The following is a 14498-nucleotide window of genomic DNA, read 5'->3' as shown; positions in this document are numbered from 1 at the left end:
AGGTCTAGAAATGCAAAATAACATGAACTGAAATCACTGCTGGCAGAGGTCAGTGGGACTCCATGCATTGCTCTGTACTTAGCCTGTCTCATATACATAGGCTCTGTATTTCTCACACCATGCAAGTCTTGCACTCCAGTCATAGCACGTTTTACAGAGGTCTACACCACATACTGGACTATCTGGAAAGCATCACCATTTTTTTTTGCAGGTCCCTTATTCAAATGATGAACATTTCAGAAGAGGGTCAGAGAAGCAGGAGAGCTTTCTCCAATCCCCAGCCTGCTGGGAACACAGGTCAGTCAGCTATTGCACATGAGCAAAGCATAAAACTACAGTCATTTGCCTGTACCAAATTTGTGTTTTTAAAGGGGAGGAGGAAAAGACGGGAAGGAGAGGAACAACTGTGTATCTGTAGTATATTACTTTCCTCCAAAAAATATTAGATAGTTAAAATTTAGAATAAAACAAGAAAGGCAAGATTGTATCATGTAATCTAAATTAGGAAAAAGGAAAAGTGATGAAAAAGTAGGAAGTTGTTTTTAAAATGTCCTCAATTTTTCTAATCTAGTACAAGAAAAGGCTTCCTACCTAGAGCTAGGATTTCAAATATGGAATAATCTGAGCTCCTTTAAAACACCAGCTTTGTCTCATCACACTCATGCCAGCTTAATTTTAATTTAGCTATAATATCACTGTCTGTCAATAAAACTTTCTGCTAAGCATATGGTGCCAAAATATTCTATGAGTTTAAAACCTTTGCCATTAGCTTCTTTTATGTTGGGACCCTACTGGAAGTGTTTTGTTGGACATAATGAAAGACATGAGTAGGAAAATACAAAATATCTGTTCTCTGGAGAACATATAAAGAGGGTAGTGGAAAGAACTGGTAACATGAACAGAGAAAGTTAAAGGAGATCAGAAATAATTTTTAACATTTCCTTATTAAAAAAGCATATTGAAATCTACATTGTGAAAAGATTTAGATAAAGAAAAACTAGTGAATCTTTTTCCTTCCACAAAAGATTCAAAGCACTGTTATAGATCAAAGTATGTTTTTTTTTTTTTTTTTTTTTTTTTAATGTTTGAATAACTAGTCTGAAAACATGCAGTGATTTATAGTATTCAAGCCCAAATTAAAATAGAAGAGATGATTGATCAAAACTATGATGAAATGTTTTACCAATCACTCTTGATTATTCTGAGTGGTTTTGTTGTGTATTGCTGCATTATGTGAAAAAAAAAAGCTTGGTGGTGTGCTTCATGTACATGTTTGAGAGATTTTTACTGTTTAAATCAAAGTACCAGTTCATACTATCTAGTATACAAAAGAATCTGAGGGGAAAAAAATAAATAAAGTTGTATTTAAAATATTATTAATCTTGTATTTAAAAAAACAAATAAAGTGACTGTTTCTAGAATCAGGGATGAGTAAAACACAATTTATGTATGTAATTATTAATGTGTATTTTAATTTAATTTATTTAAATAAAATAATATTCCTTAAGTTTAAGTTAAAGACTGTAAATTATTGTGACCAGAATAAAGAAAATATAGTATACATAGATAAAGTATGCACAAATCAACTGCATACAGAAAGGTAAAAATGAAAAAATATTATTTTTCTAGATCATTCATCTAAGGTGATTTAAAAAGCTGACACACAAAATGTTGAAGGAAACTGGACATAAGTTCTGAGCAAGAGTGTAAGCAAAAAAAAATCACGGAGTTTTTCTGTAATACTATATTCTTAATGGAATTATAAAAATAAATTGTGACTTTGGACTCTGCTTTTTGGGTTAGGGGAGACTGAAGAAACAAAACAAAACAAAACAAAACGTAGTTTAATAGTTTGTTTTGTATTTATGGCATGCATATGGTATGTTGTTACAAACCTCTCTCATTGATTGGATCACAAAGCCCCCCTAAGGAGAAGTAGCTTAGTCTGTTTGCAAGACATGCTTCATAGAGGGGAAATAATGTCAGCTGAAATCACTGCAAGACATTTTAAATTCCTAATAAAAGATGACAGAAGTTTGTAAATTCCTCACCTTGTTTTGTATACTGTCTTTTCTGCAATATCAGCTACAGCAGTCATTATTTCATATATATGAACATAACTTTTATTTGTTGTTTATTGTTCTATTTAGAGGATGCCACCCTTTCACAGAATGGGAGTAAAAACTGGAAGAGGTAGCTAGAAAGGTCAGTGAGCCATGGATCCCTACAGACTAATTCTGTATTTTTTTTTTTTCTTTTTTTTTTTTTTTTTTTTTTTTTTCCTCCTGACACAGGCCTGCATTTATTCTCGCTCTCCTGGAAAAGGAAAACTCTAGCTATTTAGCTTAATAGTACTAGTACTCTTCAACTACCGGTAGGTTCCCGACAATACTGAAAATTACAAACATATGCTAGATGCTTGTTTATTGTATTTACATGGCTCTCTCACAATAAATGGTAAGTTTATTGTTAACCCTTACTATCTATACTCCTGTTGCAGTGAAATATGCCTCTAGGTTGGATTACTGACACAATTCTATCAAATATCAAGAAGGACCTGAAACAACAATATATTTATATCAAATATAGCCTTTTCTTAAAACTTTTAGAAGAAATATTTAATATTTATGTTATTATGATCTGGTAACAGTTGCAGTGACAATCAATGGCTACATCTATGCTCAACAGCAAAGCTTGACTTAGGGGAAGGAGGAAAAATTACTCTTTCCTCCTTGCTAGGTAAGGGAGCCTAGGAGGCTCCAGTATTATCCTGATTTGTTTTTGTCTCTGGATGAAATGTTAAACTGCTAATGTCTCAACTTATCTTCTAATAATGACTCAGCATGATTCTTCAAAACTAATTTTGAATTTTTATTTTATATATACATGTCGTTATATTGATTCATTCTTGATTTTTTAATTATTTTGTGGGTTCAGATAAAGGCTTCTGAAAAGTGTCTGACAGCAGAAGTATTCCCCAGCCAGGCATTTTTGTGTTCTTCACAAAGAACCACACAACACACAGCAACATGTTGCTTCCATTTCTCTAGCAGAAATGTTTCTAAAACCTTAGCACTATTAACTGATATATTATGTATATGTTCTAAAAGACATTCTGTTGTTCTCCTGCTGTACATGAATATCTGCAAAACATTGTGATACATTAAACATTTTTTGAAAAACAATAATTGGAAATACAATTTTTATAAAACTTTCTGATACTGATCTTAACACAAATAACCTGAATGCTTTTGATAAAAGGCAGTATACAATTTATATACACATATATAGATATATAATATTATAATATATTAAATATTTAAATATGAAATTTAATATGAACGAATTTTGTGAGAACTACATTCCTTACAATTTTAACTTCCTATGAATCAGTTTGACAAACTACATCAAATACAGCATTGTTGGCTTAATGTCTTATTTTCTTAAAATATCATGATTGAAGTTATTAGAGAAACACTTAAGTCAGTTTTACTTTTTAATCTAGACAGACTACAGATAAGTTACTGTATCTGATACTGAAATATACGTGCCATGGCAAGTGCAAACAAGGAAATTTTCTTTTACCTTCAATTAAGTATATGGTTAGTGTTTCAGGAATTTTGAAAAATAAAGTTTTTGCATAATTATGGGGGCAAACTACAGAGTTAGTTAGACATTATTTGCTTTTAGTATCTCAAATTTGTTATTGCTCATTTCCAACAACTGTAAATAACAGGACAGTGGAAATTTGAAGTAAATCATTGAAAGGAATTAGCAGAATGATATATATTTGAGGACGTTTGCAGTTGTGTTCCAAGTCATTCAATGTAACTCATATTTTAAAATTTAGCTCATTACTGCCATCAATATGTAGCATTCCTAAGAGAGACAGAGTTAACCCTTTATAACTTGAAGATAAAAAGATAATGACACCAGAATATAATATTTATTTTCATTACAAAGCATAAATACATATTATGCTTTAATGTTTATCTGATGAAAATCCAGTAAAAATAAATCAAAGGACACTGAATCATGAAGATATTGATATGGTTTAATATAAAATTTTATATTAAGACTAAGAAACTGTATTAAATAAACCATATTAAAAAAAAAAAAAAGAAGAAGAAATAAGTCATTTATCTTACATATTACCACCAGCTTTCCCATAAAGAAGTATGTTTTAGTTCAATTCACTTTCACAGTGATTAAGCTCCATGAAAGTGGTGGAGCTTTGGGGACTCTCAGTCTTTGACAACACTGACAATCTGAGCAAGACATACCAGCCTTTATCAGTAATCCTTCCTCTGAGAGATGGAAAAGGTCAGATCACAGGTTGATCACTGAATACTTTCAACAGAGCTATCCTTCCTTTGTAGGTGGTAAAACTCATATTATTACCACATCAGGACTTTGAATGGATTTTTTTTTCAACCCCACAAAGCACAAGAACGTCAAAAATGTTAGTCTGTGAAGAAACTTGTAATTTCTGAAAGAATTTTACCTCTCCATCTCGAAAAAAAATAATAAGATAAAATAAAAAAGTAGCTGCTATGAACAAAGAAAAAGACAAGCAATAGCTAATATGAAACACTTTCATTTGTGTTTCATTAGCAAGCTCACAAACACGGAGTTCCATCTGTTCTGCTACTGGCTACAATAAATGCTTTTTGTTGAATCTGAGGTTCTGCAGTCAAAATATTTCTACCTGGCTACCTGTTTCACAAGTACAGATGATTATGTCGTTTTGGTGCTTCCATTCTCCAGTGTTACTGGAGTCATTACAAAATCACTTTCTTAAATGTTTGCATTACATTAACAAAAGTGATTTACTCTGCTAGGTTAATGAAAAAATCTAGATAATGACACTGATCAATTTGTATTTTACCTAATGGCATGTTCAGAAAAAACATTTCACATGCACAAAGCAGTTAATAAAGTGGCAGATCCTGTTCATTTTTTAAACCAGCTTCAAGACACTTGATTTTCACATGGGAGTAAGCTGTATTTGTGAAGTTAAGAATGTCACCACTATAGATCTTACTACATATCTGATTAACCCTTCAAGAGAGCCTCAAAGTCCTGCCACTTCATGCTGAAGACAAAGATTATACTTTTACCTAGAAATAAGCCCCACAATTCTTTCTGTCTTATATGGGTTTCAGACAGTGTTGGCTTTAAGCAAAAGAGTTTTGGAGCTAAATGATATTTGAAAAGATAAATTACACACAACCCCTTTGACTATAAATTGTACTTTCTGTGCCTGGAAGTCCTCCTTGGCTAATGGATTGAGACGCTTTCTGCATCAGATCCTAAAACTAACAGATCCTAAAGATTCCATTCAGAGATGCTTACCTGAAACACAAAACTGTTAAAAAATATGAGATATTGAAAAAAGGCTCAACATTAATGGTAAAAAAACCAAAAACAAATAGAACATTAATTATATATATATTAAAAATAGTAAGAATGGATTTTCTTACCTAAAGGTTTACTAATCCTTGAATATCTCAGACTTTGAAAATCTGGCATCAGTGTAGCATTTTACTCTGTGGCAGTCACTGAGCAGATTTCCTTCTCCTTCTAAAGAGGAACTTCTCAATTTCCAAACTAAATTGTAGTTCCTAGATTCAGTAGAAGTATTTGGGCTCTACAGTTGCACCATTGCTTTCTTTAGAGAACAGTCATTTCCTAGTTCTGGTAAATTTTCCAGACTGCTTCTTATCCTGATGCTATTGCATTTGTTTGCTACAAACTGCCTAACTATACTACTCTTGAAGCAAGTAATTAAACATTTCAAGAAGCTGAAATAGAAGCTATACATATCTGCGTCATCATGTTCATAAGTTGACAGATCGGTGCTATGACCATCACAGATGGCTTGAAATAGTGGGAAAAAAAAGGCTGCAATTCTTTCATCTTTATACTTCTTAAGGCAAAGTTCATTTCTTGGATCCAGAGGACAAAGAAGGAAAGTTGCTTCCCAATCTATAATGCCTGATATACATGTATGCTTTTATTTAATGGACAGATGCCTTTATTTGATGGATGCACTTGTCAAATTTATGAAGAAGATAGTGCTGTAGATACTATATTTCAGTATAGAAATTGGAATGCAGAAAAAAGAAAAAAGGGATAGATTTTTAACTTTCTGTTATACTCCATGGTGAAAACTAAGAATTATTTTTACAATTACATTTTACCAAGAGAGATAATGGTCATTTTCCACAATCAAGCATCTCCTTATATAATGTTTGTTCAATAGATTGTCACTTGAATTCTGCGGAAAGAGCTATCTTTATAACTTAGAAAACTGAAAATGTCCATTGAGTGTCAGCAGTACAGCCTATTTATTGTTAGACACAAATGTATTAGATATAAATACATATATAAATATATGTAGATAGAAATGTATTTCTTTTTACCTATGTACAAAAATTGAACATGTTTTCCCATAAAATCTAACTTCTTAAAATTGACCTCTATAATTCCAGGAGGTAAAAAGTAACATTTAAAAGGACTGACAATTTAATATATGGTTTAATATATTCTTATGAAGCATACTATATTATTATTTATCATGTCAAGACTGATCTATTAATATGTAAGCTTTGACTACAATTCATTTTGTTTTGCTTTGTCTCTCAATTCTTGACACATAGGAATACATCAAAACCATTTTCAATATTAAACAGACAGAAATTTCCTTTAGCAATGAAGGAAACAGAATTATAACAAAGTAAACATACCATAGAGGCAGTAGTCAAATTTGAAAGCTTAGCTAAGTCTACTACAAATGTAAGTAAACAGTATTTTTAGATGCAATCTTTCAAGAAAGATTGTTCTAAAAATCCAAAGTGCATCTGTTCTTTATTGGCGATCCCAGTCTTGAAGATATATATAAAACATTTGGTATCAAAATTAGGGAAATTTGTTTCTCAGTAGCACAAAGTCATTTTTTCACATCACAGCCTGTATCATGCTCTCTAAAATGATGTTAGGCAAGAAAGGATCTGGCTACTACATTGAATTTTGCTATCTCCTTATTTTTACCCATTTTTTCAGCAGATGCTAGGAGTATGTTTTTCATATTCAGATTTGCTTTCTTCCAATTAAGTGAATAAAAATGCATTAAGTTTTTATCAAGAATAGTGTACTCTTCTTTAAATTTTTAAAATGTAAAAATATGAGGTAAGTTTAAAAATAATATAACAATAAAAATAAAAATAAAAATAATATCTGCTTAAGCCTCTGGACACTGCAGATAAATTTGACCAAAAATCATCATGTACAAAACCTAAGCTAACCATCAGCTGCCCTCAAAATCTCATAAACAGGTGCTTTTAGAGTAGTTTTTATCTTTACATAGTACACAGAATTTAAGTCAGTGGAATTGCAAGTAAGGTTAGAAGTCTGGGTAGAGCTTTACAGTATAGATACTGAATATCAAGTGAGATGAAATTGTTGAGATGAACCCTGTAAGTGAAGATGCAACAATTATATTGGAAAGAAGAATCTTTAAAGGACCTCAAAACACAGATAAATTGAGGGAGTCTGTATTTTCTCTTCACTTCAAATTTGTTTATGGAAAGAAAAAAAGTGGAATTGTTCCTTCATTTAGTAATTTATTTTTTCTGTGCTCACCAGGATAACTTTACATATAATTGAAATTATTTTAGCTTTTGCACATCATGAACAAAGACATCCATGCCCTGTAAATAAAATAATTATGACAACAGTTCTTCTAGTCTTCTTTTGGTCAGATGAATTCACAGTTAAGTCTCCTGAAGAATCTCAAACCTCCATTTAGGAAAAATTTCCAGAGCCTTTAATTAAACTCTGTCAGGAAGTAATCTAACACTGTTATTTGGAAGAGATTAAATGGAAGAAAATAATGGGTTTGACTTTCCACTTTTAAACTGGTTTAATGCAAATGTGAGATGAAAAATCAGAGTTAGCATGCCTGCTTTTCCCAAATATGCAGAAAGTATGGAATGAACCTTTTTTATTATTCCTTTAGTAGATTACAGTAGTATCAAGTCATACCATACTGTATAATCTGAATGTATATTTTTGTTATGTTCAATGAGATGTTAAAAGAACTGTAACTATATCAGAACTGTTAGTGGAATAAAAGGAGACTAAATGGTGATAAAGCAGCTGGTACACTAAATGAGTGGGACTTAAATTTGAAAATATCCATATCCTTTTTCATGTGTGAGAGAAATGTAATCCAATTTGTGATTTGGATCTCATACGCTGCAGCTGCCATAGGAAAGCTTCCAGCATATTCTCCAACCACACTACGAGGCTTTCTCACTTAAGCTTCTCAATATCAAAATGAATGCTCATTGTCTCCTTGGCAAAATCCTCTCTTTAATAAAAATAATTCATGTTTCTGAATCCTTTCTCTTACAATAACTAGTAATCTTCAAAAGATCTAATTCTAGCCCATTGCTCTGTTGCAGAGAGCTCGAGGATTGTTAAATTTTTGTCTGCTGGACAGGGAATTACCAGTGATGATTTCATAAATGCTGACTTGCCAAAACAAAATCATTTTGTCTTGGCATATTTACAGAGGAAACTGTACACAGAGGGAAAACCTTATTCCTTTGTTCAGGCTACCTCCTGGGGGGAAAGGTTTTTCAAATCCTACCGGTGTCTAATTTTATACTTTATTCAAACATTTTTTTTGTCATTCCACTGTGAATTTAGATTTAGACACAATGTATTCCTAGCTTTTCAGTGAAAACTGGGAGCCCATCTGAGGATCATGCCAGTAAGTCCTTGTGAATCTGGCTCTCAGCTCTCACCTCAGAGCTCTGAAATCATTTGTCATTGAGTAGTGATCAAGTAACAGCTTTTTTCCTTGAAACATATCAACTATTCAAAAACAGTTTTCTGAAACTCTGCATCATTTGAATGAATCTCAGGGAGGAAACAAACAAACACGTTTGGACTATAAGTTCCTACTACACAATGACATTCCCCAGCTTCTCCAGCTTCAGAGTCTACAGTGAGAAGGAGTGAGAACAGAACCATTTACAGAGTTCCCAATTAGTCACACAGGGTGGGAAGCAGATCCTGAATTGTTCAAGCATGCCACCTATCTCATATCCCTACCACAGATACAAGCCTAAGCCCCTATCCTAGATACTCCAGTGACATATCAGACGCCTGATTTGAACTTCTATCCGGACACTAGAATTTTATTAGTTATTTTACTCAGAGACAAAACAAAAAGCCTCTAGATGGCTGCATCTAAGCAAGACTGGATTGCCATACCCTCATGTTTGTCTGGGAAGCACAAAACTTGTTATGAATATTTTTGGTAATTAAATTTGGTAAATACCATGTTTAAGCAGTCTGTGAATGTCTTAATGACAGCTGGATAGCTGTAAGAGCTCATGCTTTCTCAAAGACATTTTAAAATTTTGACTGCTATAATCCCTCATAACTACAAAAATAACAACAACAGCAACAACAAAAGTTTTCCTCTTTCCTGAAATTTATATCAGATTCCAATATGCTGTTTTTCCATAGTGTAATATATATAACCAATATGTGCTCAAACACACAATTATTTTCATATATTTAGCTTATGCAAAATTACTGGGATAAGAAAGTTTATTTCTCTAATTTTGCAGGTTAAACCTTTATCAAGAAATTTTAGAATAAATGTCAGGAAAAAATCCACTATTGCATCAACTTTCAACGTGCTGGAAGTACTGACCTACTTTAAAATACAAAACATATTATTTCTAAAGAATCAGAGCTCTTTAAAGCATAAAAGATTTAATTTTTATTCAGCTGGAAGCTGCTCTGACACCTGTGTTGAAATTTCACATCATTGTAGTACTTAAAGAAAAAAAAACAACTAATGTAGCAGCCAAGATATTGTTTCAAGGCAGTATTTCATAGTGGCAAATTTTCATTACTAGGCACGGTTACCATGCAAACTGGGCTACAACCACCACTTCCCTAAAAAGTATCTAAGAACTGATGAAATTGCAGTGTTTCAGAGTTCATTTGACCTATCATTTTTCAGCTTAAGCTAGCTAGTTAACAAATTTGCAAGACAGGTTTTAGACCAATGAAGATAAACATAAATTTATATAGTTATGGACTAGAAATAATGCCATTGAAATAGTAGCTATGTTGTACAAAGCAGGGATATTTGTATTTCATATGTTTAGAGAATTAGGATCTTTATTGTATTAGTATAAAAATTGATTTTCCAACAGAAATAGATAGCTAACTCCCATGTGAAACTTTCAATTTAAAAGACATACATATAAGAGCATGGATTTTTTTATAAGCATTTACTTTCAACTTCTGAATTTCCATTGCTCCTTAAATTCTTATGTATGCCAGATACACTATGGCACTAGTAACACTCACCACTGTTACTCTAGAGATAGCCACAACCCATGATGGAGTAATTTAATCTGGGGATACCAACTGATTAGAAGGGTGCAAGGGTGCTTTTCTTTCTCTGGAAAGATATGGTTTAAAGATTTATAATCACTGTCTTTTCAGTTTAAAGATATTAATTAAACCAAAGGTGTAACAATTAGATATAATACTGCCTGTCTTCAGGGTCATGTTACCACATTTCCTTAAAAAAATATATATTTTTAAATTAAAGATTTCCATGTCCACAAATCAGGGAACTATGATTTGTTCAAAGAAGTTCTTACTCTATTCCAGGCAACATCAATGAGATTTAAACTGGACCAGGATTCAGTGTTAGAAGACATCAGTGTACACTGTATTTCCCTCTTTATATCAGAAAGCAAAGAGTTGATGTAAATTGTGGCATAATATAAAGAACAGGATGGAAGAGATATTTGCTTCCTTTATTTACTAATTCTAGCAATCATGTTTAAAATTCTTACAGATAAGCATTACACTTAAGATTTATGTAGATTAAGATATCTACATAAAGAGCGAGGGACATTTTAATAATAATAATATAATTAAATATTCAACATATTAAATAGTATGTTAGGTTAATCTTGCATTTTATTTTTTTTCAAAGATTATAGATTTAATTTAAGATTAATACAATATTGATACTTACATGTTTCCAGAGTACTTTCTCTATACAAAACCTATCAATGTTAAATAATAAAAATAATAAAAACAATAATTATATATACGTATATATATAATGGAGATAGTTCATTCCAGAGACCTGTTATGAATGTCCTCATAAACCAAATGTGACAGGATGAAACTTGCTCCAATAGTTCAGAATAGCTGTTCAGAATAGGGAAATAAGATACAGCCTGTAAAGTGTTACCCTTTACAAAGGTAACACTTCAGAAAAGTATGTGGCACAAAAAGTATGTACAAAACTGTAACTTCTAATTTTTAAAAGCCTGTCACATGAAAATGCCCTACAAGGGAACAGGCTAAAAGTTATTATAATTTGTGAACCCCAGCACAAAACTTGATGCTTTTAAAAAATCACATAACCAAAGTGTTGAATAAGAACCTAAAGAATCAAATCAATGGTATCTTTACCATTTATTTACCATCTTTACCATCTAGCAAAAATAGTCTAGGAGTTTTTCCTAGTCTATTGACTAAAAGTGTGGACAAAACATATGAAGTGTAACTATTAAATATGTAAACAACCAAAATATGTTACAGTTCCAGTCCACCTTGGACATTACCATCAGGAGTTCTAATTCCATAAATGCCAAACACACTGTGCACTACATAATTTCCTGCTGGGTCTTAGATGTTGATTGTGAGTGAGTAAAGGCAAATGCAGCCAAAAATATGTACTTTGTCGGTTAAGGGAAAACAAATATTCATTTAATTTAAATAATGCTGGACTCATTTGCTACAGAAACAAACAAACAAACAAACAAAAATGAATGAATGCTACTACTGGATCAAGACTTTCATGTCAGTTTGTATACTTCAAAAGATGCTGAATGGTAAGATCACTTTAGTAAAGTGCCTTTGTCTCTGAAAGTACATGTATACTGAACTCCAGTGAACAGTGAATAGTGACAAAGCTGAGTCTCCTGATGGATTCCAGATATGACTTCTTTAGTGGCAGAGCTCCACAAAAATGAGAGTTCCTTCAGGGTACTTCCAAATTGGGACAGGCTTTCATATTAGTTGTGGTAAGTACTATCTGCCTGCCAGTCACCAGCGATGTGTATGTTGTGGTGGAGCACAGTATGGAAGCAAAGATACTTGCATCTACTGCATTTGAAATTAGATGTATTCTGCATGTTATTCATTGAGTCATCCTTAGAGAGAAAGGATCAAAGAAGAAAATATATCAGTGTGTCTTTTTATATTTAATTTTCTTTCTATACAAAAGGATGCAACTACAGACAGTGACTTCTGGTAGAGAAAAAAAAAAAGAAGCTATATTGAGTACTAAAAATATTTACTCTTTGTTACAATATTACTTTGCTGTAATATAACATTCAACTTTAACCAAAAATCATGACTAATGCTTCCAAGATTATTTTGATTAAAAGAGGATAGCTATTCAACTACTTGAACGCAATCCAGCTCCAAGAAGCAATTCAAAGCATTGCAACTTCAGAAAGAAACCATTACAGCTTCTAACCATACCTTTAGGAATTCTTAGAAATCTTGTAGAGAAACTTTGTGTGTGCTTGCAAAGATATTATATTTAAAACAGAAGTAAAAAACAATGTTTCCTAAGCAACAATCTATGTAGAATTGACAGATTCTTTTGTTTAATGGTAACTTGTAGTTTTTGGGTCATGCTCCCTACCAAACCGAATCCCTCCTCCTTTTTTTTTTTTTTTTTTTTTTGATTAAATTTGATTTAATGAATGATTAAGTTTGATTAAATTCGTGGAGTTTTATGTTTGTTTAACCCAAAGTTAAACAAACAATTTTTTGATCATCTTTCTAAGATTGTTCTAAAACTGCTCATTCTTTCTTCATTTGCTTATATTTATATAAACTATGTCAATTTTATGTACATGTGGGATGTCCTGGATGTTAAGCAGGATATTGCTCATATGGCCAAGTATATAGACCAAGAATGGGTCAGCAGAGTTTAGGACTTCCAGCTAGGTCTGCAGATACCTCAGATGCAACAGTACTGAAAGCTGCAGCTGGTAAATTTCATGAAGCTTGCTCTTCATCTTATTCACAGCTTTCTGCTGAGCACAAAGGACTAACTGTGTAGGAATCTCCAGTGTTATTCCTGGGGGTCCAGGAGTTGAACTCAATGATCCTTGTGGGTTCCTTTCAACTTGGATATTCTATGATTCTATGATAAACATGCTAACGACTGTTGTATCTGCTGGAAAAAGAGAGGAGTTTTTCTTATGGTATTAAAGTGGAAGCTGATAAAGACCGACAAATTCCATTTTAATATCACCCTTTTGCTTATTCCAACTAAAAAATATTTGGGTCGCTATCACTAACCAACTCAAAATTCACAGACCATCTCAAACAAGCTATATTCCCAGCCTGAGGAAATGAATATAAGCACTACTGTCATCAGATTTTTATCCAAAGAATAAAGTTGATTTTGACAGCATCACTTCAAGCAATAGATGTGTGTATGCATGTGTTTAGGGCAAATTATAAATTTCATTCTTTTGCTGAACACAGTTTAACAGATAGTTAGATTTTTTGCTCCATTGGTCATTACAGTGCTAGCCAAGCTATCCAAGGCTTTAGGCCAGCAGAGGCAGTATATGTTTTCAAATATTATGAAATAAATCAAAACTGTCCACTGAACCAGATTAGGATTTAGATCTCCAACTATGTGAAACAGAGACTCAGTTACTAAGATGAAATACTTTTTTTTCTCTGCCTACTACTAATGTGAGATCCTGTGGTAAAGAAATGACAGTTCTATAACTTAATGTCCAGAAACATTTTTATTGCTTCATTAAAACTGTAGATTGATACTTTCTATTTGCCCAGAAATATAACATCCTTGTAATAATTTTATCCATAGGATATTCATTTTAGCAATAGAGTGGTAGGAAAATAACAAAACACAATGCCTCAACTTGATTTGGTTTGCTTTATGAAGTGATTTCAGAGTGCCTCAACTGGATCCCTCCTGGACAAAATGAAATTGAAAGATGATCTCTGAGAGTGCACCTAACATTTTCTGTTAGTTCACAGATGTTCATCTAATTGATTTGATTAGACCTATTCCAAAGCAACCTGCCTGGCCTCCAAATGTGGATGACACAGACATTTCATCCTTATTACCTCCTCTTTTGCCCTAGAGGTTAACTTTTATTCTACAACAATATTTATTATTGTGGACATAAGCAGATGAAGCCAGATCAACTTTTTCCCCTACACCTCAGACTTTGGGAATATGTCCCAACATCTTGACTTAATATGCTTACAGCACAACTGTTTCTCTACATGTAACACTCAATGCACTCTGTGTCATTGGCATCTCCTCACTACTCTGACATTGCTTAGCACCAATGTTGTGATGGCTAAAGCTGTAGACAGTT

The 14498-nt window shown here is 32.5% G+C and overlaps 1 protein-coding gene across 15 annotated transcripts in view; it reads right to left on the bottom strand.

The window, feature by feature from the left end:
• Positions 1 to 14498, bottom strand: part of PPFIA2 (PTPRF interacting protein alpha 2) — a 328207-nt gene that overhangs the window by 197548 nt on the left and 116161 nt on the right. The window lies entirely within an intron of this gene.

This window comes from Anas platyrhynchos, chromosome 1 (assembly GCF_047663525.1).
Source record: "Anas platyrhynchos isolate ZD024472 breed Pekin duck chromosome 1, IASCAAS_PekinDuck_T2T, whole genome shotgun sequence".
Classification (NCBI taxonomy): Eukaryota; Metazoa; Chordata; class Aves; order Anseriformes; family Anatidae; genus Anas; species Anas platyrhynchos.
This window is presented reverse-complemented; position numbering and strand designations above follow the sequence as displayed.